The sequence below is a fragment of the Crocodylus porosus genome, unplaced genomic scaffold, assembly GCF_001723895.1.
Source record: "Crocodylus porosus isolate Cpor-Errol unplaced genomic scaffold, CroPor_comp1, whole genome shotgun sequence".
Taxonomy (NCBI): Eukaryota; Metazoa; Chordata; order Crocodylia; family Crocodylidae; genus Crocodylus; species Crocodylus porosus.
In genome coordinates this window covers 2,240,467-2,265,710 of record NW_017728935.1, presented here as the reverse complement: position 1 = coordinate 2,265,710, position 25,244 = coordinate 2,240,467, and the positions used below count along the sequence as shown (strand labels likewise).

General features: G+C 58.5%; 1 protein-coding gene across 2 annotated transcripts in view; it reads left to right on the top strand.

Annotated features, from left to right (window-relative positions):
- Positions 1–16,442: 16,442 nt before the first annotated feature.
- Positions 16,443–25,244, top strand: part of ATP2B4 (ATPase plasma membrane Ca2+ transporting 4) — a 68,053-nt gene continuing 59,251 nt past the window's right edge. Inside the window, exon 1 of one of the 2 annotated variants that reach the window (XM_019546618.1) lies at positions 16,443–16,745. The gene's annotated coding sequence lies outside the window, so the exon portion shown is untranslated. The remainder of the gene's footprint in view (positions 16,746–25,244) is intronic. The other variant, XM_019546619.1, reaches the window with a different exon arrangement.

Sequence of the window (25,244 nt, the reverse complement as noted above, 5' to 3'; positions counted from 1 at the left end):
TCCGGCGGCCCAGGACGTGAGTTCCCCCTGCGGCCCCGCCGCCTCCGGCTCGGCGCCGCGGGCCCCTCCGGCCGAGGGCGACTTGCCTGCGCTCCCTGCGGCACAGAGGTGGGGGCCTCCCCTTGCCCTTCTTCCCCTGTGCCCACAGCGCTGCCCACCAGCCGGGCTTCCTTTTGCGGGGGGTTTGCTGCCGGGCACGAGGAGGGCCGGCCGTGCCCCTGGCCGCCTGTGGGGGGGGGCATGTGTGCCAGCCGCTCCAGGGGCTCCGACTGCAGCGAGAGGGCGCGGGGCTGGCACTGGGCGCGGGATCTGTTCGGGTGCAGCAGGTGGGTGGGACGGGCAGCGGGCGCAGCCGGGGGGGCGCGGGCTGGCAGCTTCAGGTCCCCCCTCCCTGCCGTGCTGTGGCCGGGGTGGGGCGCGGGGCCAGCGTCGCATGCCCTGCAATAGCTGGGGTGCAGCTCGTGGCTCTGGGAGGAGGGGCTGGGGGCGGTGGGGCTGCAGGCTCTGCCGCCAGCATAGCCAGCTCGTTCCGGCTGGGGCCCGAGATGCACCTGGAGGCGGGGGTGTCTGTGCGCGGCGCTGGAGGGAGAGGATCCCAGCCCTGCAGCTGACCCGGGGCCTCTTGCTGCAGCAGGTGGGCGACCCACCCCCTGCAGCAAGGAGCGGCGCTATCTGCTGCCCCGCCAGCCACCTGCCAGGTGGGCAGGAAGGAAAGCTCCAGCCTGGGAAAGTCCCATCTGTTGCGCTGAGTCTCCTTGGGAGAGCTGCATCCGTGCGCACGCATCTCCCTGCCCTGGCTATGACTTGGTCAGCTTGCCCTTGGAGTGGCAGGGAGGTTTCCCTGCCGGCGCCAGCCTCCCTTGTGCCCTGGCTGGCTCGCTCAGAGGCCACGAGCGGTTATCCACAAGTCGCATCGCCTGCACTGCGCTGTGGTGCGGTGGACCGCTAGGATAAGGCCCCGTGTGCCGGACTCAGCCCAGGCTGCACAGCAGCACCGTTCGGCATCCGCTCTCTTGCCACCCCTGCCTGGGAAGGCTTGCGACAGCAGCAGGGTGCGGGCTGCTGGTCGGGATCCGGGTGCCAGGCAGGAAGGGCCAGGCGTGGCGTCGGGTCTGGCACGAGGTACATTTGCCTTTCCGGGGCTGGTGGCCGGAGCAGCAGGTGGGCTGCGGGCGGCAAGCGGGCAGAGCGTGCGGGGGAGCAGGGGCTACTGCAGGCAGAAGTGTGCGCGCGTGTATGGCCAGCGTTGGGCTAGTGGGGCGTGCGTCGGGGTGGGATTGCAGTGTGCTGGCAGTGCCGGCTGGGCCACGCCTGGTGCTGGCTGTCCCTCCCTCCTGCCTGCACCGCTCCAGCCCATCCAATCGGGGTTTAAAAGAAACAAGCCAGGCAGAAGGAAGGGGCGGTGGTGGGGGGGGACCCAATCTAGCTCCAGCCAAACGCCCTGGCTCTTCTGACTCCTGCCTGCCCGTTGAGCCCCCCTCCCAGGTCCCAATGCTCTGGAGGCTAGGAGCTTCCCTCTCTCTTGCTGCGCATCTGGTTTGAATCTCGGAGCTCTGTGGGAAGGTGGTTCCCGTTATGCAGCCTGGAGTCAGGCTCTCTGTGTCCAACCTGGACCCTATCCCCTGCCCTGGGCTTTTCCTTCCTGGGAGGAGATTGCATAGGCTTGAGGTGGCTTGTAAGGGCTCTCTGCTGAACCCTGCATGCAGGCCAGGCTCTCTGTGTAGCCGAGGCCCGTGCAGACCAGAGGAAAGGAGTGGGAGGTGGTACAATGGGTTATTGTCCTCGTACCTCCGGCTCCGGGCTCTGCTCGTAAACAGCATCCGTGATCCGCGTGAGCTGCCTGTCTGCAGTGCAGCCCCCTTGCATGGGTCAGCACGACAGCCAGGCTGCAGGGCTGGGGGCGCAGGGGGGAGCCCGGCTGGAACAGACGTGTCCGCAGAGCTCCTGACTCGAAGGACTGGTGCAGCACAGAGGGGCATGGGTGGGAGGGTGCGGAGCACGGCATCGGGGCGAGACGCATCTGTGCAGCTCTCCTGGAAGGAGCCTGGCCCCAGAAGATAAGTGGGACTGTAGGTCTGGGCTGACGGGGGCAACGGTGCGGGTGCGTTGAGCCGGGGCACTGTGCCATGGGGTTGTTTGTGCAAATGGCCTCAGCTCTGCCTGGCTCCTGATGCTGCCCTCAATCTTTCACTTCTCTGAGCACTGAGATTCCCCTAAATATTTCATTACAAGCGAGAGAGAGAGAGGAAAAAACAGGCCCCTCAAACCCAGCTGCCTGCAGCAGCACGACAGGCCCTTCTGGAGCTCACGGCTGTCGTGAATGTGGATCCTGCCAGGCGGCTGTCTCATTCTGGGAAGCTTCTGGGGAAAGGCCCGATGCTGGGGATGGGACAGAAACTGCTCAGGCCAGGTCAGGTTGGTATTTGGCTCAGCTGGTAGGTAGGGAATTCTCCGTACTCCAGCACGATGTAGAAGAGAGTTGGATGGTCCCTAGACAAGCCCCAAATACACCTGGCAAGCAGTGTGTTGTGATGCCCGCTGGTCTCCTTTCATGTATTCTTGTGACCCACTTTTGGGTTGTAACCTGTGGGTTGAAAAAAGCTGCCAGTCTGTGAAAGGGCTACAAACAAACTTTTAAAATAGATCCTCCTTTAAATGTGAAAAATGTGGGAAACTGGGTTTTCACTTGCGGGCTGGCACAGTTCCAGCCTACAAGGGGCTGCTTGGGCCCCCCTGCCCCACACACTGGGGGGCTGAGGGTCGGGGCCAGGGCTGGGAGGCAGCAGGGTGGGAGTGAGGGGCACCGGCAGGGTTCGGGGACTGTTTTCTACTTAAACTACTTACTGGGTCAGGACTGACCATCCGTGTTTACAGATGGGTCCTGCTGCAAAAAAGGTTGCGGACCACTGCTGTAGGGCACCCTCAGAGGAAACCAAGGTGAAGCAGGTCAGCCTCCTATCAGTTGCCTGTGCAAAACAACGTGAAAAATGTGCCGTTTCAACGCCCCGTGCCCTCACAAGGGCTCCTAAACCCCACGCAGGCCCCAACACCACTGCAAGACGGGGGCTCAGACCCTTCGGGGTCTTCTCCCCCAAATCAAACCGGCCCTGCTCTGCAGGTCCACGGGGATCTGCTGGGAAAAGCAGGTTTGCCCTAGGATACTGCAAACCCCAGGCAGGAAATGCTGGATGGGTTTCTGCCTCACCCCCTCTCCTGAAACACCGTTCTCAGATATGGGGGTGTAGGTTGGAGCCGCGTGGGTCTCAGGACACAGGCAAAGACAAGGTTGTTTGGGTAAATGGGATCTCTTTTACTGGAGATCAGACTGACTTTTTACATGACCGACTGGGCGGGGAAAAAAAAAAAAGGAGATCAGGTTTACCCGAAGAACCTTGTCTGCCTTCTCTGACATGGGTTTCTTTCCTGCTTGGGTTTGCATAGGCGGGCACGGAGCAGAAAGCAAGCAGTGGGGGGGATATTTTTGTCTACCCCTCTCTCCTCCCCTCCAGGCTCTGCCCCCTGATGTGCCCAGGAGCTCCCACTCTCTTGCGGCAGAGGCAGTGCGGGCACTTCCCAGTAGTGCTGGGGGGAACAGGGACTCTCCCGTTGCTTGCTGGTCCCCGTTGGTCAATTTGTAGATGGCCACCAGACCCCGCTCAGCCTCCTCTTGTGGAGGCTGAACAGGTTCAGATCCCGTTGCCTCTCCTCATAGGGCCTGCCCTGCTGCCCCCTGACCATGTGGGTGGCCTCCTCTGGCCCCTCTCCGTGCTGTCCACGTCCCTCCTGAAGTGCGGCGCCCAGACCTGGATGCAGTGCTCCAGCTGCGGCCTGACCAGTGCCGCATAGAGAACAGCATTGCTCTGCTGATGGACCCATCCTTCCCAGTTCTCGCTCCCCAGAAGACGGTAGAGCTCCCTGAGTGGGAGTTCCCTGCTGCTTGCTACTCTACTCATCGGGGGTGGTTCAAGCTCCCACACTGAATGCCTTCAAGAGAAAACTGGATGCTTGTCTTGCTGGGATCCTATGACTCCAGCTGATTTCCTGCCCCTCGGGCAGGGGGCTGGACTCAGTGATCTTCTGAGGTCCCTTCCGGCCCTAATGTCTATGACTCTAAACCCAGGCGTGTGGCCGGGGATCTGCTCTCCTTTTGTACCACAGGGATTTGCTTTCTCCACACACTTAAAATCCCCTTTGCTGCTCTGGGGGTAGTGAAAGCCCTAGTGTAGATAGGTGCTGGTACCCTTGGTGTTGCCCTGGGTGGCTAAAATGCTAGGCCCTGCTCCAGGTCTGTAGTTGAGGGCTGCAGCAGGCCTGGTAGCAGCTAGAGATACTGGTACAAAAGGCTTCTTATAGATGCAGCAAAGAGTGAAATCTGAGTGAGGGCAAATCCTGTGGGGTGGTGAGTAACAGGGAGAGGCCTCGCTATTGTCCCCTGGTAGGCAGAGAGAGAGCTCCACTCAGAGCCTGAGAGCTTTCCCTGCCCACCTGGTTGGCCTTGCTCAGGGCTGCCAGGCAGGGCATGCACGTGGATGGGCTGTGGCCCCCCCCAGCAGTCTGTTATCCCATCTGCCCCCTGTCTCTGCCTGCCTTGGGCACCCAGATGGCAAGTTCCTTGGCAGGGAGTCATCTAGTCCCTTTAAAGCACCCAGTCTCCTGGGGCCCTGATGCTGGAGTCCTGTTGTTCCAGGACCGGGTGGACTGGTGACAAATGTACCTTGCCAACATGATAGGGTCCTGGTGGAGCTGGCAGAGAGGAGGAAAGGCCTGCTGAGACTAAATCCCCCTGAGTTTTCTGGTGCTTGCCTTGGTCTTCATCCCCTGCCCATCTCTGTCTGACCATGGTGATGTGCCAGAAGGCAGCCAGATGCCTCTCACAGAGCAGGTGTGAGGGATGTTCTCATCTCCCTGCCTGGGGTGTGATTCCTACTGTGCCCAACCTGGTACTTTTTGGGCCCCTCAGCTGTAAGATGATCCGTGGTGGACCCCAGTGTGATACTAGCTGCACAGGTCATGCTGTGCGACGGGGGCTGGCAGTTCCCCTGACCATGTGCCAGTGCTGGGGTGCGGTCTGGGCATGCAGCCACCGACGCCAGCCCTGCTGGATTCTCACGTGGGGAGCTTGCGCGTTGTGCTTCCTCTGCTTCCCCTCCGTGCCTTCTGGGGTGTCCTGCACAGAGCTGTGGGGAGGGTTGACCGGGGCTGCGCCTGCGTCTGGATGCATGTCAGAGCCTCAGCTTCCCTCCTGCTTCCCAGCACCCCTCCTGGCTTGTGGGGGAGCTTCTCTGTGCCCCCCTTGCTTGCTCTGGGAGAGTCAGCTGCCAAGAGAGGCTGCAGACGGGCTTATGGAAGGCTGCAACTCCATCGTCTGGCAGGTTACAGAGGAGGGAGAGTTGCCAGTGGCCCTGCTCAGCTGTGCCGCCTCCCCCACCCCCCCGCAGCGCTGGCTGAACGCATTAGATGCTGCCGTGGTTCTGGGTAGGAGGGGTGGCTGCCAGCTTGGTGGGGACCCTTCTTGCTGATGCCGAGGGCCCATCCAGTGCCAGTTTCCCAAGTGGGCATCTCCACGTAAAGCCCATACGATGCTTTGGGAATATCTGGACTGAGGGAGATATGACCCCAGCTCCACGCTTGTAATAAGTAACACCTGGAGGATTTCAGCTGAGAAACCCCGGCTCCCAGGGGGGCACGATGAGGAGGGACGGGGGGTGGGGGTCCCGCTGTGGCAGCATTCCTGTTCCAGCTGGCCCTGGGAGCCATGTTCCCTGGCGTCTCCTGCCTGGGGTTTTCCAGTGCTGAGCTAATAAAACATCTGACTTTGATGTTTTAATTAGTTGCTTTTTTGGCTCTAATGTGGAGGGATAACAGAGTTTCCATAGACTTCAAAACCTGCCCTTCCATTTGTCTTCCTACACCCGCAGCCGGTCCTTGCCAGGAACAAATGCCTGAGACACACAGAGTGCATCGGCGCCGCTGGCTCTGCGTGGTGTGACGGCCTTCCCTGTACCGTGGCGGATTAAATATTAATGAGTAACACTTTGCCCTTCTGCAGCCACCTCTGTCGGAGGCTCTGGGAGCTGGCAGCTGCCTAACTGGCAGGTCGGGATGCTGGTGGGGCCTATGGATACTGTGCCTGGCTGCTGTGGGGTTTTAGGATGAGGTTAGATGGGGACTTGGATGGTTTGGATAGGGACACCTCTGCCTCAGGCAGGGAGTTGGGCTAGATGATCCCTGGAGCCCAGGTTTGTGAGGTAAAGCTCCCATCTGCTTTAAGGCCCAGGGCAGCATTGCCATCTCCATTTCTACAGATGGGGGAAACTGAGGCGCAGGAGGAGAGGGTGACTTGTACCTGGCCTGGTCACCGCCCTGGCACAGAGCCCAGCTTTTGCCACCACGGCATGCTCCTTTCCAATTCTCTGGGCTCCCGAGTCCTATGTGGAGGAGCAAATGCAGAGGGGAGTGTGGTGGCGGGGTGTGAGTTGCTCATTGCTGTTCTGCTCCTCGGTTTTCCCACCCGGAGGATGGGATGCTACGGACTTCTCCCGTCTGGTTGGGGTTTGTCGCCACTATTGCTGCCTGCTGAGAATGGTCCAGCGGAGCAGCAGGGTGCAGAGCATCTGGGTTTGCTGTGTGGGCTCCCTAGATCCCTTCTCCGCCTCTCTCCTGTCCTGCCTTTACCTGCCTTGTCCATTTGGGCTCTGACCTCTTTGGGCCACACTGTCCCTACAGTGGATACGGACTGTAGGGGACTGGCTGCTGTGGTGCACAGAGCTGTGAGGCTGTAATGGCAGGCAGCTTGCTTGCCCCAGTCAAAATCCCTGTGCAGGTCAGGCAGGCGGCAGGAGGATGTGGTCCAAGTTACCATAACCATGGGACAGTCTGTTCCCCTCCTGCTTCAGGACTCGGTGCTCTGGAAACAGGGGGGTTGTTCTGTCCTCTGCTCGGACTGAGTTGCCTGAGATGGAAGGTGGAGCATCTGCAGACATCCGTGTCCTGTCCCAGATGTTTCCCTAGGGTGCTGGGTCCCGGCAGCAATGAGTTTGTTGCCCCGTCACTCCCCACGTGTCAGTAAGGCTTGCTCTCAGGGGATGGCGAGCAGCCTGTCCACTTGGGCTCCTCCCAGGGCAGCTGTCAGCAAAGGTGAGCAGCATCCTGAATCCTTAGTTCGGGAGGTGGCTGATGTCCCTGCCCCTGCCTAAGTGCGCATATTCGGATGTGTTAGACTGGGACTGTCATATGAAGCCATGCTGGCTCTTCTGTGAGGATATGCCAGTCGATGCCAGATGAAGCCAGGCTGAGGACTTGCCCTACTGACTGCGCACTGCTTTGGGTGGTCTTCAGCATTGCACGTCTGTAGCAGAGATGAGTCTGTTAGTCCTCAGCTTCAGTAAATAAGCACCTGGCTGCACTAAAACCCACTGGTGACTCAGCTCAGACCTCGGCTACCAAGACTCCTGTACCGGTGGCTGGAAGTCCCATTGGGTTGGGCACTGTGTAAGCACCCATGAGTCGCTAGCTTACCCTGAAGGTAGACGGGGGAGGCAAAGGTTGATGCACAGGGCTGGGCAAACTGCATTGCAGCGGTTGTGTACAATGGCACTGCTGCCCTGGAGTGTAAGAAATTAGCTTCTAGTTCATCTGAGGTGAACGAGGCGGGTGGTGCTGTTAGGAGCTGAGTCTTGCGTTTGCAGCTTCTTTTACTCAGGACAGCTTGACTAGCCCATATGTCCGCTGGCTCTCAATGGAAGAGACGGTGGCAGAGAGGAAGGCTATTACGCCCACAGGCGGGGAGCTTGAGTGTTTTTGGTGACTTTGCCAAGGTCCAGCAGGGCGTTTGTTGCAGAGCCAGGCATCCGGCCCAGCTCTCCCACGTTTCCTGGGTGGTGTTGCCTTGGTTTTCAGCCCTTTTCTATGCAAAGACGGGAGGGGATGGGTGTGCTGCTAAGATGACTCCCACAGCAGCCTCTTTGATTAGGTGGAGACACTATGGCCCTTTTCCTGCTTCTGATCCCCCAAGGGCTGGGCGTGCCAAATTCAGCAGAAGGTGTGGGAGACCCATGCACTAGCCAGGGTCCCGCTGCTCATCACCCTGCAGCTGAGTGGCTTGCAGAAGGAGGTTGAGATATTGGAGTCACTGGGTCTCTGGGTCAAACCTGCCCCCGGCTGCTCTTAACTGATGGTCCCCCATCATCTGGGGGCTGCTGGGAAACCTGCATGGCGCAGAGAAGAGGAAGAGACTGACAGTAATGGGGCTACCTGAGTCGGTGGGGGGGGGGCGGAGAATAGGGGTGTGCTGGGGTCTAGGAGCTTGCTTAGCAGAGGTCAAGCCTTGGCACATCTGGAGGAGGGTCTTCCCTCTGGCTGGGGAAAGCAGCACTGCTCCAAGCCGCCTGCCTTGGCGAGGGTCAGAGCGGAGAAGGCCGTTCATGGGCTCCTTCGTTCCCGAGGCTAAAAATAAGCCGGCCGGCCCTTGGAATGGTGACAGGTGTATCCGTTACCGCCGGCCCAGCCCCAGGCCGCGTGGGGCCGCGGGGGTGCTGCTGTAAGAGAACAGGGGCTGGGAAGGCCGAGGCGGCCTTGTGGCGGGCTGGCCAGTGGGCCTGGGTTTCCTTTCGGACATCTGGGCAGCGGGGTCTGGACTGACGTGTCCACGCCTGAGCGTTTCGGAAAGGCCCCGTGGTGACTCCTGCGTAACCTTTGCTCTTTCTCCCGGAGCAGGATGGGGCTCGGGTTCCCGGGGCTGGGCTCAGATTTCGGACGTGAGGGGTCTGGTTTGCTGAGAGGCTTCCCGTTGCCCGGAGGGCCCTTGCTGTACCAGCCGGAGCATTCCTGTTCCTCCCCCCCACGCCACCCCCGTTTCAACATGAGGCCCCCTTTCCTGTGTCCCCCACCCAAATGGCTCCCATGCCTCTCCGCTTTACCGCTGCCATCTGTCCAATTAACCCAGGAGCATCTGTGTCCCGCATGCATCTGTTTCCCTTTGCGGTTCGCTATTGCAAGTTGCTGACCTTGGAAATGCCAGCGCTCGCAACTGCGAATCCTGCCCGCTGCTTCCTCTGCCCCCAGCCCACAGCACCTTTTTCTTCCTCTCCTGTCTCCACCAAGGCAGGAGACTTTAAATAATTGAATATTTAAATGCCATGCCTGCCCGCCTGCCCATTGTGTGCGCGGTGCCTCCTGTCTCCTCTCCGTGTTGTGCTCTCCCTCCTACCTTCTCGCTGGCTCCTCAAAACTGTATTTGTGCTCAGCTCAGCCTCGGCTCAGATCGTTTCCAGCCGAACTGCATGATCAGGGATCTCCCCCAGCCACTGGGGTAATAAGTTTATTGTTCTAAGCTGCAATTAGCAACTCTCCCATGGACTGTAAGAGCATCAGGGCAGGAACTCTTATTGTTCCTACACGCTATAACGCAGCATGGTGTGCTGGAGGTGTCTCTAACTTGCTCGGTAAGCTCCTCAAGGTAGGAATTTGCCTGTCTGCGTAATGCTGTGTAAACCAGTGGCAGCATTATGCAGTAAACGCTACATTAAATGGTTCTTGGACTGGAAACTGCCAGCCCGCAGCTTGGTTCTTGCCCGCAATGTCCTATCTAATCCATTCTGTTTATGTGTTTGCCGGGCTGAGGATGAGCATGTCAATGAGATGCAAACTTGTCTATGAGGCAAGCCTGTGGACTTGAACCCAGTGACGAACTTGGCCGATAACTCGGACACAGGGATGATGAGTTGTGTGCGTCCCAAATTGGACACAAGAGCGACTGATGAAAATGGAGCTTGCTCTCCCCTACCTGTACTGGCTCTGAAGGGCCAATACGATCTTTAAAACCAGGTTCTTGCCCCAAAGGCAGTGGAGGAAGGGTGTTCTGGTAAAGCCCTGAGTTGGGGAGCTTGCTAGAAACATTAAGCCAGTCCCAAGTGACTTGTGAGTTATTTCTTCTTTGCCCTACCTCATTGAGTTGGTTCTGGGGTGAGTCGATGGGTGCTGGTGTGTACAGCCCAGTACAACGTATGAACCTACAGAGAGAGGTTAGGCAGTTAAAAAGGCAGGACTCATTACATCATAATCACAAACTAGTGCAACAAATGCCTAACAAGAGAAAGTGTTATTCTTAATGTCGGTCCCCTGGGAAATTAGGCGGGGGAGTTACAGCACTTCAGTAATGCGCTTGTCTTCTCTTGGTCCTTCCAGTGTCCCAGTGCTAATCCCCTAATAATGTCTTCACGCATGCGCACTGTCTGGGCATCTCTGATCAGTTGACCTTGACTCTCCAGGAGGTGCCCACCCAGTGCTGGCCTTTGATGGACTGTTATGAGCATGTTTTCCGTGGGCGCTTGGAAACTTTGGGCCCAACAAGAGAAGAGTATTAATCCACTATGTTGCATGTGACCTTGGCAGAAATGATGAGTAATTTGGTTGCAGTGCGGCTTGGGCTGGCCGGCTCTGTAACCAGGCTGTATATGGAAATCTCTCCCTCTGCACCCGCTCATGCCTGGGTGAGAGGACATGCAAGAGAAGTTGGTGACCCAGTGACCATGTCTGGAAAACTGGGGGAGCCAGTTCCTGTCATTGGAAACACTGGTGGTTGGCTCATGCTCTGCATGTATAAAGCAACCATGGCCTGTGGTTTTTTTTTTTCCAAAGGAACTAGTATAGATTTTTTTTGTTTGTTTAGGAGACTGAAAGGACACATTTAAAAGGGCTTGCATTTCTTCCTCCCCCCCCCATGAGGTGATCATCTTTTCAAGGTGCCTCTTAAAATGGAGTAGCTAAAACTGAAGGGACCCCCAGTTTGAGAACTTAAAAGCTGGTGGAGTAACAAGTGTATATGTGACTATCTATGCATACAGGGATGCATATCTTTGCAGGAACAAATGTACTGGGGGAAAAGGGGTGTGCGTGGTGCTTAGAAACCAGTAGCTACTGGTTATAGAGAAGAGGCTCCCAGAACCAACTGGGAGGCAGGGTGGGATTCCCCGTGGGTTCCTGTGTCTTCTCCTGTTCCTCCCCTCCAACGGTGGGAATTGAAAACATCCTATCTCCTCTGTTACGAGTTTAATCCCATGGGCTAGTATACTCATGGGGAACTCGTATTACCCAGACAGCTGCTGGGTGACAAATGCAGCTAAACAGGGCTCACGGGAGAGATCCTTCTCTGCCTGCCTCGCACGGCCACTGCTGCAGTTGGCAGTGCTCCTAGTATTCCCCGCAGCTGATGGCACGAACCGGAGAGACCGAGCTCCCCTTTGTCTCTTGGAGGGGTCCCTCAGGATCCGGCATGAGGTCTGTTGCGTGGGGTAGTGTCAGCCCTGCTCTGTCCGTATACTATGGTATTCGGTTCCTGGGGCGCTCTGTCCCGTGTCTTTTGCAATTCTTGTAAAGCTGCTTAAGAACCAGTTTGGAAAGGAACGGCGTGATCGTGGGAAGGGCCCCAGGGATGCGGTGCCCAGAGAGCAGGGCGACGTGGGGAACTCGCTGCTCTCCGAGGTTCCCTGGCAGCCTGCCTTGGAGCTGGCGTGAGCCACCGGTAGGACTGGGGGGCAGGACTATGTCTGATGGCTTTTGCGATGGGGTGGGCGTAGAGCTCACCTGTTGGCGCATGCTGTATGTATTCAGCACCAGCACGTGGTGCCAGCTTCTCCAACGAGCTCAGCGCTGAGTTCACTGGAAATTCGGGTCTGAGTGACCTGAAACGGGAGTCTATGGTGGAGCCAGGGGGTCTGAGTCCCCATCCAGGCTCTGACCATGAGGCTGCTCAGCCCTATCCCCTCAATGGCATGGTCCTCCCACGCACGGCTCTGAACCCAGTTGACTGCCTGCACTGGAGGGCAAATCCCTGCTGGGACTTTCCTGGCCCCTTTCTGTGGTCCTGGAGCAGTGGCCTCGACTCCTGACCAGCCGCTTTCACGTCTTTCCATTCAGTTCTTTCCTTGCTCAGCCTTGTGTTTTCCACTCCTCTCCTCCCAGCTCTCCATCGCAGCCTGCCATCTGCAGACCACCACACTCATTTTCTCCGGGCACCGGCTGTCTCTGCCTCCCCAAGTGCCAGCTCCCAGATCCTGTTGCTGCTTTATCTAGCTCTTCCGCACGGCACAAAGTTCATCTGTAGCCATAGTCAGGGGTGTCAGTGGAGAGATGGGGGGAAACAGGGTGGAATCTCCCTGTCTTGTTTCTTTCTGCCACTCCCCCCCCCCTGCAAAATCCGCCTCTGTCTCTGCAGGGCAGCCAGCTGGGAAATCCTGCCGTCACTGCAGCATCCTGCAGTCGAACGTGTAATGCATCCAATCCCTGCAAGATGCTGCAGATCACGCAGCCTGGCTGCAGCACAGGGTGGCTCGTGCCGGGCTGGTGCTGCAGTGCACAGGCTGGCCAGGTTGCCGGGCCTGCTACAGGAGTCTGGAGCGGTCCCCAGTGCTTGGGGCCGGGGTCTGCCCTGCCCTGGGTTTGCAGGGAGTGGTAGGAAGGTGGAAAGGATCAAGGGACAGTTGGGCTTCTACTCCCATCCCTGTGTGCACAGGATGCTGGGTGGCCTGCCTCTGCGTTTCCTCCAGCAAGTCTGGTGGCTCTGGGGTGGAGGTGAGCTGCGGCAGTGGGATGGAGGCCTCCTGGCTGTCTTTTGTTGCTCTGTGCTCTCTTGGTGGCTTGAGGGCCAGGGGCAAGCCCTTCCTTCTGCCTCCCTCCAGGACCAGGAGGGACTGGCTAGCGATAAGGAAGGTCTTTTGGAAGCTAAGGGCTCCTCCCTCCCCTCCCTCATGCTGAGATGCAGCTCTCCTCAGGGTGGCATCTTCCCCTTCCCGCCCTGGCGCTCCCTCTCCAGTCCTGTGGCTCTTATCAAACCCTGCTGCCTCCCCTGTTTGGAGGGAGGGCAGAGCCCTGGGGGCTAGGAATGATTAACTCTAGGGAGGGACAGATTTTCCTGAGATAACAAGCTTGTTAAAAGGAGAAAAATCTTTGGGAGAGTCAGAGGGTCCCCTGCCTAATGGCAGGGGTTGCCAGACACTACTGCCCTGAGACCTCTGCAAGACAGTCAGCCGGTGACTCGCATCTAGGACTGATGCTGAAGTCTGAAGCCAGCGTGCTGTCAGTTTTATGCCAGTAGTGGAAGCTCTTCCTCCAAACCGCCCTTGGCTTATTGGAGTGGACTTTCCATCCTGTGCATCTTGTTGCTTCTGGACGCTCTGCTCCTGGGGTAAAAACTACCCTGGTGATCCCAGGTTTGAGCGGGTGTCTAAATTCTTCCCCGCCAGCGCTGGTCTTGGGGTGGTCCAGAGTGAGGATAGAAAGTGTGCTTGCATCCAGTCGCTATTTGATCGATGATAGCGTGGGATGGAAAATTGAAGGAACAGAAGGAGTCGGAGCATCCAGAGCCTGGGCTCCTGGCTGCTGTGGTGTTGCGGAGTGGTGGAGGCACATGGGGTGGAGAGCCTGGCCGGTTGGGGAGGGAGCCTGAGCAGGAGCGAGCCTGATCTGCCCAGGTCTCTTTGCTAAGCATGTCGCCCTGGCCACTTAGCGTATCCCATAGAGATGGCTTTCCTGCAGGGGTCAGCCTGCTGCATTGTTTATGGCTAATGTAACCCCCCTTGACACCCAGATCACTGCGGTAATCTCCTGCCCTATCGGTTCTAAAGCCGCTATTATCCTCGGATTAGCATTGGCGCTTAGATACCCACCTGTACTAAAGCCTGCGAGAGGCAGAAACTATTAGAAAGCCTCCCACAGTTTCATTGCCCACGGGCCCAGCCTATGCTAAGTAGTTAATGTCCAGCTGTCACCTCGCATAACCCTGTCGCAGGTATGCGCTGTGCTCACGGCCCCTCCTCCTCGCCCTCGGGGCTGGAGGCTGTTTTGTTCCACCCGGTACCCGCAGATGGGCACTGAGTCCTGTTCTGTGACTGATGACACACCCGCAGGCACTGGTGGAGGGCTTCACTGAATCACTGGGGAGACCAGTCTAGCAAAAGAGAAGCCCTTGATGGTTCACTCCAGGGAAGCCCAGCTCTTGCATGCCCCGAGCTCTGGCAGAGAGGACCACTTGCAGCTGGGGTCACGCAGAACAGCAACAGTCTCTTCCATATTTTAATTAGAAGTGGCTTTGGCTTGAAGGACTTGATGCCACTGCAGGTCAGGTCTCCCCCTGGCAGCCAGGCCCTGCAGGTCCTATCTCATTACTTGTGTCTCCTTGAAACCTGACTGGGTCGCAGCTTAGATGCTGCTTAGACACTTGGGCCGTTCAGGTGCCGCAAGTGTCCCTTGGGCTGTGATAGCCACCCACCAGGCATCTAGTTGAGCCTGTGGAACAAGTGATGGCCTTGAGCTCCTGGAGAAGGGCAGCTTTGGTCGTCAGGGAATGCCAGGCCCAGTGGTACCTGGGATGCTAGAGGTGATGCTTGTTGACTGCATCTCATAGGCGTCCATCCAGTCTCAGCTTGCTATAGACATGGCCCGCAGTGGAGGGGCATCGGGCATCTGCTTCTAGAAACGGACCCAGTCTTGCAGCTGGGAGCTCTAGGGCACATCCCAAGATGAGCAGGAAGTAACATCTGGGGTTGGAGACTCTACGGCACCTGGTAGAAGAGGAATGGCAGGCTGGAGCCACGGCTGCCGCTGGCACCGGAGGGCCTGGGAGCGACAGCACAAGCTCAGGGGTGTTGAAGGTATCATTGTTTGGGGGAGAAGCAAGTCCAAGTGAGCATTTAAATATCAGCGTCCTCTCAAGTGCCCTGCTCCAGTTGGGGCTGCCTTGCATTGGCTTGGTGTAACTAGGAGATGAGAATCGAACCAGAACCCCCGCTCCCCAACCCTGCAGCAGTGGTGGCCTTAGGGTTGTTGGGACCCTGGGCAAGAGTGTCATTTGGCACCACATAGAGGCTTAATTTTGATGATCTATAAGCAAGTCAGACATTTGTTGCAAAATTTGGGGGGCCCCATGCAGTCTCTCAGCTTGCCCTCCCCTAAGGACGCTACTGCCTGCAGGGGCAAAAATCTACCCTTGCAGAAGCCTGGCTGAGCTGCTGTGAATGATGTCTCCAGCCGTCTCCATCAGGAAACAAAGTGGCTTTTAAATGCATTGGTACTTAATTAAAACATGTCAGCGGTCTAAAAATAAGTTGGCATTTGGTGTAGGCTGGGCCTAATACCTTTGGAAATGTGCTAGCTGGTTGCAGGTTACCCCGGGGCTGCGGCTGGCACCTATGGGAAGTGTAGGTGTCCCAGCGTGTTTGAAAAACAAGCTGCTCTTATTATGATGATGATGTTCGCCAGTCCAGGCATGCTCCACACACACAGCTGCCCCAGTTGCAGTAAAGGTGTGGCTTCTAAAAACCCAAGCACCCCCGTCTCCTCCCCTGCATTGGCACTCGCCTTCTTTTGGCTTACCTGGGAAACAGGCAGGTGATGTGCGCAACTGCAAACCTGTTCTAGGAGCAGCCACACGGCTTCTGGGCAGCGAGAACCCTGCGCCTCCAGATGATGCGTGCCCAGCCTCAGTGGTGTCATTTGGTGCGTGGCTGGAAAGCGCTGACGCTGCAGGCGTGGGTGACGTGAGAAGGGGCGCAGGATAGAGCGGGGGGCTTGGCTGGTCCCGTTATAAAGGTGGCTGAAGTCCCAGTATCCATAAGGCCTCCAAGTAGAGGCCTCTCTCTCCTTCTTCCTTTCCCGGGTCCCTACAACTGCACAGAAGCATTTTTTGCAGTGGGGTTGGGATTGCTTTGTGGTAACGTGATTCTTGCTTGAGTTTTTTTTTTTCTTTTTTTTCTTTTTAGAGCTCGGTTCTGGGGACGTGTGGGTTAAATGAGTTCAGGCTACTGTAGTCCGGCCGCTCCAGGACATGGTCAGATAGGGGTGGTTTGCTTGGACGCTGGGAATCTTCTATTTTCCCTTTTGAAGAGAGAGAACAAAGGGTGACCCCCCCACACACACACACACACAAAGGGTGACCCCCCACACACACACTTGTTTTGATGCATCCTGAGCAACTGGTTTAGTGCAGTTCCACCCCCCCCAACACACACACACACATGCACGCACGCTGCTCTCTTGGCCCATCTGGTCTGTTCTCACTTACTGGTGCATATTTTCCAGGCTCCTACAGCCTCTTGTGCAAAGCCATGGCTCTGCCTGGGTCTGAGCTCCCGGTGATATCACAGGCTTTGCTCTGCAAGGGTCTAATTTGGTGCCTGGGATGCAGGCTTTCTTCCTCCTTATAAATATTGCCTTTCGGTCTTCTGCGTCTCTCTCTCTCTCGCGCGCGCGCTCACTCGCTCCCTCCCTCCCTTTAATTAGACTTCTTACTGCATGGAACAGTTTGCAGTTATATATGGAAAACAGCCTACACTTTCCCAGGAGCGGAGCATGTTGGGAAGGGAAACGGGGCTAGCAGCAGGCTCCCTCTCCCTGGGAGTGTGTGTGTTTTTCCTATCGTGGCCACGCTTGGCCGTCTCATTTTGTGGGTTTTTTAAACCCTTTTTGGGGCTCAGAGGAGCCCCCTCCCCATGGTTTTATTCCTGCAAAGTGTGCTTTCTTGGAGCCGTTTCAGCCGACTCAGCCGAAGGGCTGATTTTGTTCAGCCCAGGCAGAGGGGGCATTGTGTGGCCCCACCGGTGAATGGATAGCTGCTGTTTGCTGGGGAAGGGCTCGAAGCCTCCAAGACGTGGGATCTGGATTTCGAATGCCCCAGAGCTCCTGGATGCCACGTGGAAATCTGAGGTTGTAAAGCTCCCACGTAGCCGGGTGTTGGTTTGTGCCGGTGGCGGGTAAGAGCAAGCACAGGCAGCTGTGTGGGGTGCTGCGGGGATGTCCCTGTTCTCAGCTGGCTGGCAAGGAGGGGGGATGCTGGCAGTGCCTCTCGGATGCAGAACAGGTGGCTGTGCATGGCTTTGAGTCTCCTTGACTGTTCAGCTTGAATGGGGAGGGGAGCAGAGGGGGCACGTTGCACTCTGTCCACCTGGGCTCGTAGCTCCTTGCCGCATGGAGCCCAGGGCACCCAGGGAGGAGAGGATGCGTTAGGCCAGGCAGCGCTACTGCCAGGAGAGGCCATGCTCTGCGTGCCCCGAGAGGCATCGGCTAGGCTGCCGGGTTCCCCGTGTCCTCGCCCAGACCGGAGGGAGCGGACTCTAGCGGCTACGGTCTGGCCTTGTAGATTCTGCTTCTGTTTCTGCCGTGACCTTGCCGTGGGGCCTTGGGCAGGGCCTTCCTTGGCTCTGTGCCTCAGTTTCCCCTTTGGAAAAGGAGGGTAGTTCCCTTCCCTGTTGGGTATCCCCCACTGGGGAAAGAAGCTGTGGGAAGTGACCGGCTGCAGGGGGGTGTTTTCTGAGTCCTCTGTGGTGCAGCCGTCTCAACGTAGCCTTGGGTGGAAGGACGTAACCGATGGGGAAACGGGAGGGTTTTGGGTGACCTCCCCCATCTGCTACCTTCTCCAGAGCCCTGTCTCGCCGCCACCCGTCGCGGACAGCGAGAGGCGGTCGAGCTGCTGCTGGACGCAGGTGACCTGCACGGTGCAGGCAGGGCCTGCGTGGATCCCCGCTGCGTGGTCCCCTGGGGATGCCGGCAGGGCTGGGTCGGGCACCAGCCCCGGCAAGTGACGGAGGCTAGGAGGGCGGCTGCCGCTCTCCGTGCCAGACCGGCAGGGCCTCTCTGGATCCCGGCTGCGGCCCAGTCCGGGAAACCGTGGCTGTGAGACGCAGCTACTTCTGGGAGGAAGTAGCAGGGCCTATTTTAAGCCCCCGGGGATCTTCAGGGTAGGAATCCCCTGTCCCTGTGTAACTCTCACAGCTAAAAATAGCCAAGCGGTGCCCGTGCGCGCTGGCCGGTAGCTCCGTCTGGGTGTCGTGTCTGCGCGCGTCTCTCTCTCTTCTCCCTTTCTTTCATGTTCTGCCGCGCTCCCTGCATCTGTCCCCTCTTCTCCCAGGGAAAGCGGCTCTGCTTGACCGGAGGACAGGCTCTGAGGTAGGGAGACGGGCTCTCTGGGCCGGGACTCCTGGGTTGTCTACCGTTTTGCACGTCACCTGCCTTCTCTCTCCCTCCGGTTCCCCCTCTGCCTGTGCGTGGAGGGTGGGAGCAGAGTGGGACCAACCTTGCTTTGTGTAGCTGTTGCCAAGCAAATTTCTGAGCGCTCACTAATTCGCTCCTGCACGCGGGGAGCTCCGCGGAGGCCTCGAGTGCTGTTATTCAAAGCCCAGCATGTTGGCTGCGCTCTCCGCGGAGCTTGCTGGGGCTTCGGTTTCCAAGCATGAGAAACCAACTCGGTCGGAGTCTAATGCATCTCCACCCCGGAGGCTGCTTTCCTCTCCTACGGCAAATCTGCCTCCCTCCCCTGGGGCTCGAGGGCTGTCCTGAAGGCATCAGCTGGGCTCTGTTGTGGGGTAAAGGGACTGAACTGGGGCTGCAGGCAGGGTACGGGGTGGCACAGTGGGCGCATGGGGGCGCGGGGATTCGGGCTCCCTCTCCTGCCAGGCTGCAGCGTGGTGGTAGGAGAGGCAGCGGCATGCCTCAAGGTCTTCATGCTGCTGCCTTCCTCCCTCCTCCCCAAGGTGCGGCTGCCTCCTGAAGCTGTTGCATCGGCCCCCAGGGTCGCAGGTCTCCAGCCTACATGGCCCCTGCTCTCAGGCTCTTGAAGCAGTTGGGAAGGGGGTGCTTCAGCTGAGGGTCCTGGGGCTGAGCTGCCAGGCTGGCACTGACATGTCAGGAGTGACCTTTAGGGGCCTGCAATGTGAGAGCAGGGGCAGAGATGGCATCTGATCCTCAGCCTGGGGGAGACATCCCTGGCACGTCCCCTCCTGCGTGTCGCTGCAGTCCCTAGCTGATCCCGTGTCCCGAGAGCCCTGCGCAGCAGCATTCATACTCCGCAAGCGCTGCGGAGGAGGACGGGCTTTCTCTGGAAAGAGCCCAGCTCCATACGTCCTGCCCTGCGGGCCAGCCAGGCAGAAGCCCCCCAGGGACGGCCCGTCTGCTGGGCTGGGGGATTCCCTGCTTCTGCTTGGCAGCCTGCTGCAGGCTGCCCTGTGATGGGGACAGTGCCGGGAGGGGGTGGGGGCTCTGCTGGATGCGACTGCGGCATCCCTGTCCCCCTCTCGCTGCGAGATCAAAAGCTCCCCCTCACTGCAAAGTGCCCTGTGGGCTGGGATCTAGGCCCTTGGATGGGAGAGTTTAGAGGAGCAAGAAGTGGGCTTGTGAGCATCACTGGGGGTGGGAAGCTGATCGAAGCCAAGTCCCACCTCAAGGCCGCTTCCAGAAGCGATGCTCTGCCGGTGGTCAGCAGGGATGGCCCTTCCCAAGCTGCACATGATTGCAAGCCCCAAGGCCTCCAGGGCTGCCAACCCAGTCCCCAGAGCCTTTCCCCAGGGCAGGCGGTGAACCCCGGAGTCCTGCTCCGTAACGGCACCCCTAGATCTTTCCTTTTGCCGTGTGGCCTTGGCCCAGCCCCAGGGCACCGTTCTCTGAGCACGTGCCCTGCCACGCCTGGGCTGCCTGGCGCTCTCCTTGTGGGCAGTACGAGCCTACTCCCGCCGGCTGGCCCCGGCACACAGGGTTCAGTGCGCGAGTGGTACGTGATGTGCTGTTGGACAGGGCTGGAGAAAGGCGACTTGTTTCTATGCTGCACCTGGCATCTTGTGGCCCCCGCTGTGTCCTTGGTTTGTCTCAGACCTTCTGCCCAATCCTCAGCTTCCCGGGTTCTGTTCTCCCCTCTGCTGCCTCGTTAATCATATGATTTTTTGGCGGAGAACAGCAACCCGGTAGGCCTCCTTTGGGCACGAATTCGGGACCCCGGGGTATCAAAGGGGCCTTAGACCAGGATCCAGTCCAGGAGCTGCTCTGATTTTTGCACAGCAGCTTTCCTCTGCCTTGCAGACGAAGGATGCATCTCTCTGTAGCCGCATCTCCTTCCCTGTCCCTGGATGTCTCCCTATGGCCTGAGCTGGAGCAGGCTTGGGAGATGGGGCTGTTCCTTATCTGAGCATGCTGGAGCCCGGTGGGACAGCACGACTGGGACCTGAATACGGCCCCGTAGACCACTTCCAGCGGTAAATGGACTGGGAGCAGTAAATGGATTCCTCTTGCTGAGGCAGGTGCCAGGCATCTGGGTGAGGTGCCATACCCAACTCGCTCCACGGCCTTTGCTCAAAGCTGGCAGGGCTGGTCTGCCTGACGGCAGGATGCAAGGAGCCCACTCGCAGTCTGTGTTGTATACGTGCAAAGTGAGGGAGCCTTGATTACAAAGACCTTGCAACATGCTGGTGGGGTGGAAGGGGAAACTGAGGCACAGAGAGGAAATGACTTGCCTGGGGCCACACAGGAGACCAGTGGCAGAGAGCCTGCTGCTTCCAGGGCTCTTAACGCCTGGACCTGGCTGCCCTCCGGTGAGGGAAGCCGGCAAACTCTGGAGGGAGTTGGGCTGAAATGGAGCTTGATGCTCCCAGGTGCTGCTGTTGGCACAGCCAGCCCCTAACCTGGCCTCCTCCATTTATTCCCAGGGCTCCCCTCACCCCACTTCCCAGCTCCCGGGCTACCTTGTAAAGCACAAAACAGCAAGGAGAATGATTTACTGCAGACGCCCAGGGAGAAATACCAAGGCCTTAGATGGAAACGTTCCCCTGTCAGCTCGCCTGGAGAACCCCAGCCCCCCTCGGGATTCTTTCCCCGCTGCTGGGTGCAGCCGCGGAGGGGGAAGCCCGTGAGGCTGGGGGTGCGGGCAGCACGGCTGCTTCCCAGATGCCTGAGTCATGAGCCAGGAGGTTTCCGAGCCGTTCCGCTTTTCTGCACCCATGCGGTGCTCTCCGGGGCACAGGCAGCCGGCTTCATCAGAGGATGATCCAGCTCTTAAGCTCACGTGGGCTCGGTGCCTGGGGCCGAGCACCAGGGTGTGTGTGGAAGGGGAAAAAGTTTTGCAGTGGGGTGCCAGGAGCTGAGCGGGCAGCTCTGCCACCGCGTGCGTGCTCTGGGCTCTCCCGGAGCCCGGCGGCTCCTCTCGGGCTGCCTTCAGCTGAGGGAAGTGTCTCCTACCTTGGGGGAGCCCAGCAAGGAGCAAATCCTAGAGGATGCTGTGGTTTTAGCCCCAGAGGTGTTAGCGATCTGCCAGCGCAAAGCAAACTCATTGGAGGGGTTGGCAGGCTACCTTGGCTGGCAAATGCCGGTGAAAACCAGAGCTGCCCTCCCTGCCCTAGGATTTATGTCTCTTCTTTTAGCTCACCCAGAGGTCGCTACCCCGCAAAGGCAGGGGGAAGGCTAGTAGTCCCCTTGGTGCGTGAGCCCCGGGTAAAACCCCCGCGCCCCGTCCTCCTAGGATTTGGCTGCACCTTGGTCCCTGCGTGTTGGCGCCTGTTCTGTTGTGTGGACTCGCCCTTTGCCTAAGCGTGATCTTCTTTGGCCTGTGAGATATCGCAGTAGAGGGTGGTGATGTGAACATGGTGTTTTTAGGCCTGACTGGCATCGGATGCATTGGGAAAGACTGAGCTGATGCAGGGCAGGGGAGAGACGGGCGGGCTGGGGGAGAGGGCGCTTCAGGGTAGAAGCCTCCCCCTCTCTGAGCTGGCAGCTGAGACTGGGTTTAAGGGTTTCCTCTTGAGGATGCTGCCCCCTGTCTCCGATGTCTTTGGTCCCTATTCCAGGGTGTCACCTCCAGAGCAGCCCTGATCCCCAGCTTGGCTTCTCTGCACACATCTGGGTGCCTGGGCTGCATGTGGCCTGGCTGCTTGCTTGGCTGCGAATCAGTGCTTGTGGGCTCAGCCCAGAGCTTTGTGTCCCGTGGATCAGTGCTACAGTGCCTGCAACGGGTTCTTGTTCTGCAGGAAGTCAGTGCTGGGGGGCTAACATCTGCCCCATACATTGCCCAGACTAGGCCTGAGATGCACCTGCAAGCTCAGGAGATGCGGGTTTTTGTGCTAGGCTCTGTCCTTGCCTGGCATGGGGTAAGTGTGGTCTAGTCCCTGGGGACCTGTTTCTTCCTGCCCCACAACCCTGCTGCTGTTAGGAGTTCCTCATGCTGCTCTGCCACTGCACCCAAGCCCTTGCCTGTGGCTTTCCCAGGCTCTCCCCTGCCTCTGTCCAGCCTGCCGCCTGCCATCTCCGGCTTGAAACAGCCTTGTACTGATCCCGTCAGGCCGTTTCCCCTCATCCCTTCACCTGGGCCTCTGTTCTGCCCTGCAGCCTTTGCTCTTTTCTCCCCGGCTGCTATTCAAGCCCTGGGCTTACGCACGTTGCTTGGTTCTGTGCACGTCAGAGGACCTTTTGTAGCACACCTGAAGTCCCATGAGGCATTGTGGATGGGGGGTGAAAAGCGGCCCTGGGAGTCCAGGCAGGACAATGGTAACCTGAGAGAAGTGACCTCTTGAAACGCAACCTGGCAGATGCTGTCCATCCAAAATGACCCTGGCATCAGCAAAGAAGGGCTGGTGGCAGCTGTGGGGGGAGAGGATTAAAGGGACAGGTGCCTTTGAGGTCTGCCAGGCCTGGGTCCAGGGGCTGCTGAGGAAGGTGCTGCTGTTCACTTGGTCGCTCCCCGTGTTGGGGGAGTTGGCACGGTCGCTGGCTAGCCGGACTCCCAAGCGGACAACTCTGTCTGAGCACGTACGCAATGCTGACGAGCAGTACGACTGACACTTGGCCAGCGCAGTCGGGCACTGGCCTGGGCAGCAAGCTGCGAGCGTGAATGGACATGCGCAGACATACCTGGTGTGGACTCAAATGCACGTAGATGAGTCCTACGTCACACGGATGCAGCATCCCTCCATGCACCCACTGGTATCTGCAGCAAACGTGCATGCATGCCCCGACCCACCCATGTGTACACCTGAGGACCCCAAGCCCCATCCGTTCCCGCCTGTATGTGCTGGCGTGTATGCAAGGGTGGGGAGTAACACGGGGCGTGAAGCGCTGTCGTGCAATTTGCTCCTACCTCCATGGGGAGGGGAAAGGGACCAGGAGAAGCTGGCCAAATCCAGGAGGAAGGAGAGGGCAGAGAGCTTGAGTGAGTAGGGCATTGCCTTTGCTAGTCCCAGCGATGCCTCGGCTGGGACATGCACAGCGAGAGCATCCGTACGCGCTCTATTCTGCCTGACAGCGGTGCCGCCTTCCTGCTCGCCGCCTTCCGCGTCCTGGCTCCTTGGAGATGTCGACGGCTGGTGGGAAGGTGTGTGGGAGTCGGCGCCATGTGGGAGTGTGGGAATTTTAATTGATCTGTTTCCTAGATGCCTTTGTTCCTACCCCTTTGGCTTCCCAGGGCTTCGTGGTTGCCAGTAGGGATAAGGAAGCTGCAGGCCAGGGGGTGTGGAAAGCCCAGGGGCGGTGTTTCCATCCAGGAAATGCACGTCCTGACCACAGCTCTTGCCCTGAGCCAGCCCACTTGCAGCTGGGGGAAATCACTTGGGGGAAGCCCTAGGGGAAGGGTGCACAGTGCTTTCCACTGGGTTTTTGTTGTGGTCTGGTAGGTTAAAGCCAAGAGCTGGAGATCAATGCCTGACTGGAGGGTGCAGAGAAAAGACACAGATAAGGAACTGGGCTACATCTGAGCCATCTTTGGACATCCTTGACTGCTAGGTACTGCAGGAGTATTTGCTGTAAGGGCAAGGAGGAAGCAAGAGCTTTGGTCTGCTCTGCCTGCCTGGGAGATGGACAGAAGGCTTCAGGATTGCAGAAGCGGGTCTCTGTGCTCCTGAAGGGCAGGAGCTGGGGTGCTGGTGGCTGGAAATGGGGTTGGGGAGGCTCTTGCTTGAGCTGAGGGGTGGGGGAGCCATAGGGGAACTCGGTTGAGCCAGGGAAAGCAGCACTAGCTTCCCCTTACCGTTCACCGCGTGCCCAGGACAGGGCCCATCTCTCATGGGGAGAAGTGACACGTGCACGGAGGCTTCCTGCCTCGGGTCCTGCCGCTTGCATGTCCCATCTCGGCTTGCGAGCAAGCGTTAAGGGAAGACTGCTCTGGCTGCAGGGCGGGAGACCTCTTTGCAGTGTGCCCAAGGCCGGAGCTGGCACCCTTCCCGGTTCCACCCCATCGCTGGCTCCGCATGCGGCCATCCACCCCGCCTCTTGGAAACCCCAGTGCAATGGCAGCTAGTCCCTGAACGGCCCCTCCCATCCACCCCAGAAAGCTGTGGTTTTGTAGCCATGAGTCACCTTCTTTGCTCCTTTCATTAGTGCCTCTTGATGAGATATAAATAACCGGCAGCTCACATAGTCTTTCAGTTTAGGGCTTCCTGAAACACCCAGCGCATGGTTGCGGGCTAGCACCGAAGGGGTTAATTTCGGTTGCCTTTTTCACGTTTTGGGCTGGAGGGTGGTGGGGTGGCAGCGGAGGTGTCACCCTTGCCACGGGGGGGTGGGGTGCGGTTTGCACACAGTTCCCGTATGCTCGGTGCTCCCCTTGGTTGAGGCTTGGGCATCGACGTTCCTCTGGACCCTGATACAAGGCAGGGGTGGATGGGGTGCCATAGACCCCCATCTCCAGATCTGGCAGTTCTCCCATTGGGGTGCTAGAAGCAAGACAAAAGCAGTCGCTGTCTAAGTAGGAGCCACATCCCAGGGATGAGGGGGGAATGGGTCAGCCAGCACTTGTGTAGACTTTCACTGGCTGCCAGTGCTCCCTGGAGCCAGATTTTTCTGCTCCTGGCAGTGTTCAGGATGCTGTGGAGTCTCGGGAGAGGCAAGCTGGTTTCAGACTAAAGGCACTAGGCTGGGACTTGAGAAAACTACTTTGAATTCCCAGCTCTGCCACAGGCTCCCCATGTGACCTTGGGCAGCTCACTTAATCTGCCTGTGTCTCAGCTCCAGCCTCCACCCCACCTTCTAAAATGGAGGTAGCAGCACTTGGCCTCTCAGGAGGTGGGAGGGTGAATGCATGAGTGCGCCTGCAAGGCCTGGATGCTTCTGGGTCTGTCGGGTGGAAGCCTGTCACGCTCCCTCCTCTCCCGCTGACCCAGTGCAGGCCCCATCCCTTCCCAGGGTGCCTCTGTTGCAGCGTGTGGCTCGCGTCCTAATAGCTGGGAGGGGGAGGCTCGGTCTTTCCTCTGAGCGATGCGCCCACCCCCTCCCCGCCAGCTTTTGACTCCGTTACCCTGCCAAGATATGTTTCTGTCTGAAGCTCTAATCTCTCCTCTGCCTTTTTATAAACTAACTGCATCTGTCAGGGCTCCGCTGGCCTCTTGCCGGGCTGGGGCAAGGGACCCGAGGAGAAGTGACCTCTAGCCTTGTCCTCTTCCCCATCCCCCCTGTGAGAACATGCAGCATTGGGAAGCACAGGTGCTGGCCCACGAGCTGCCTGTACA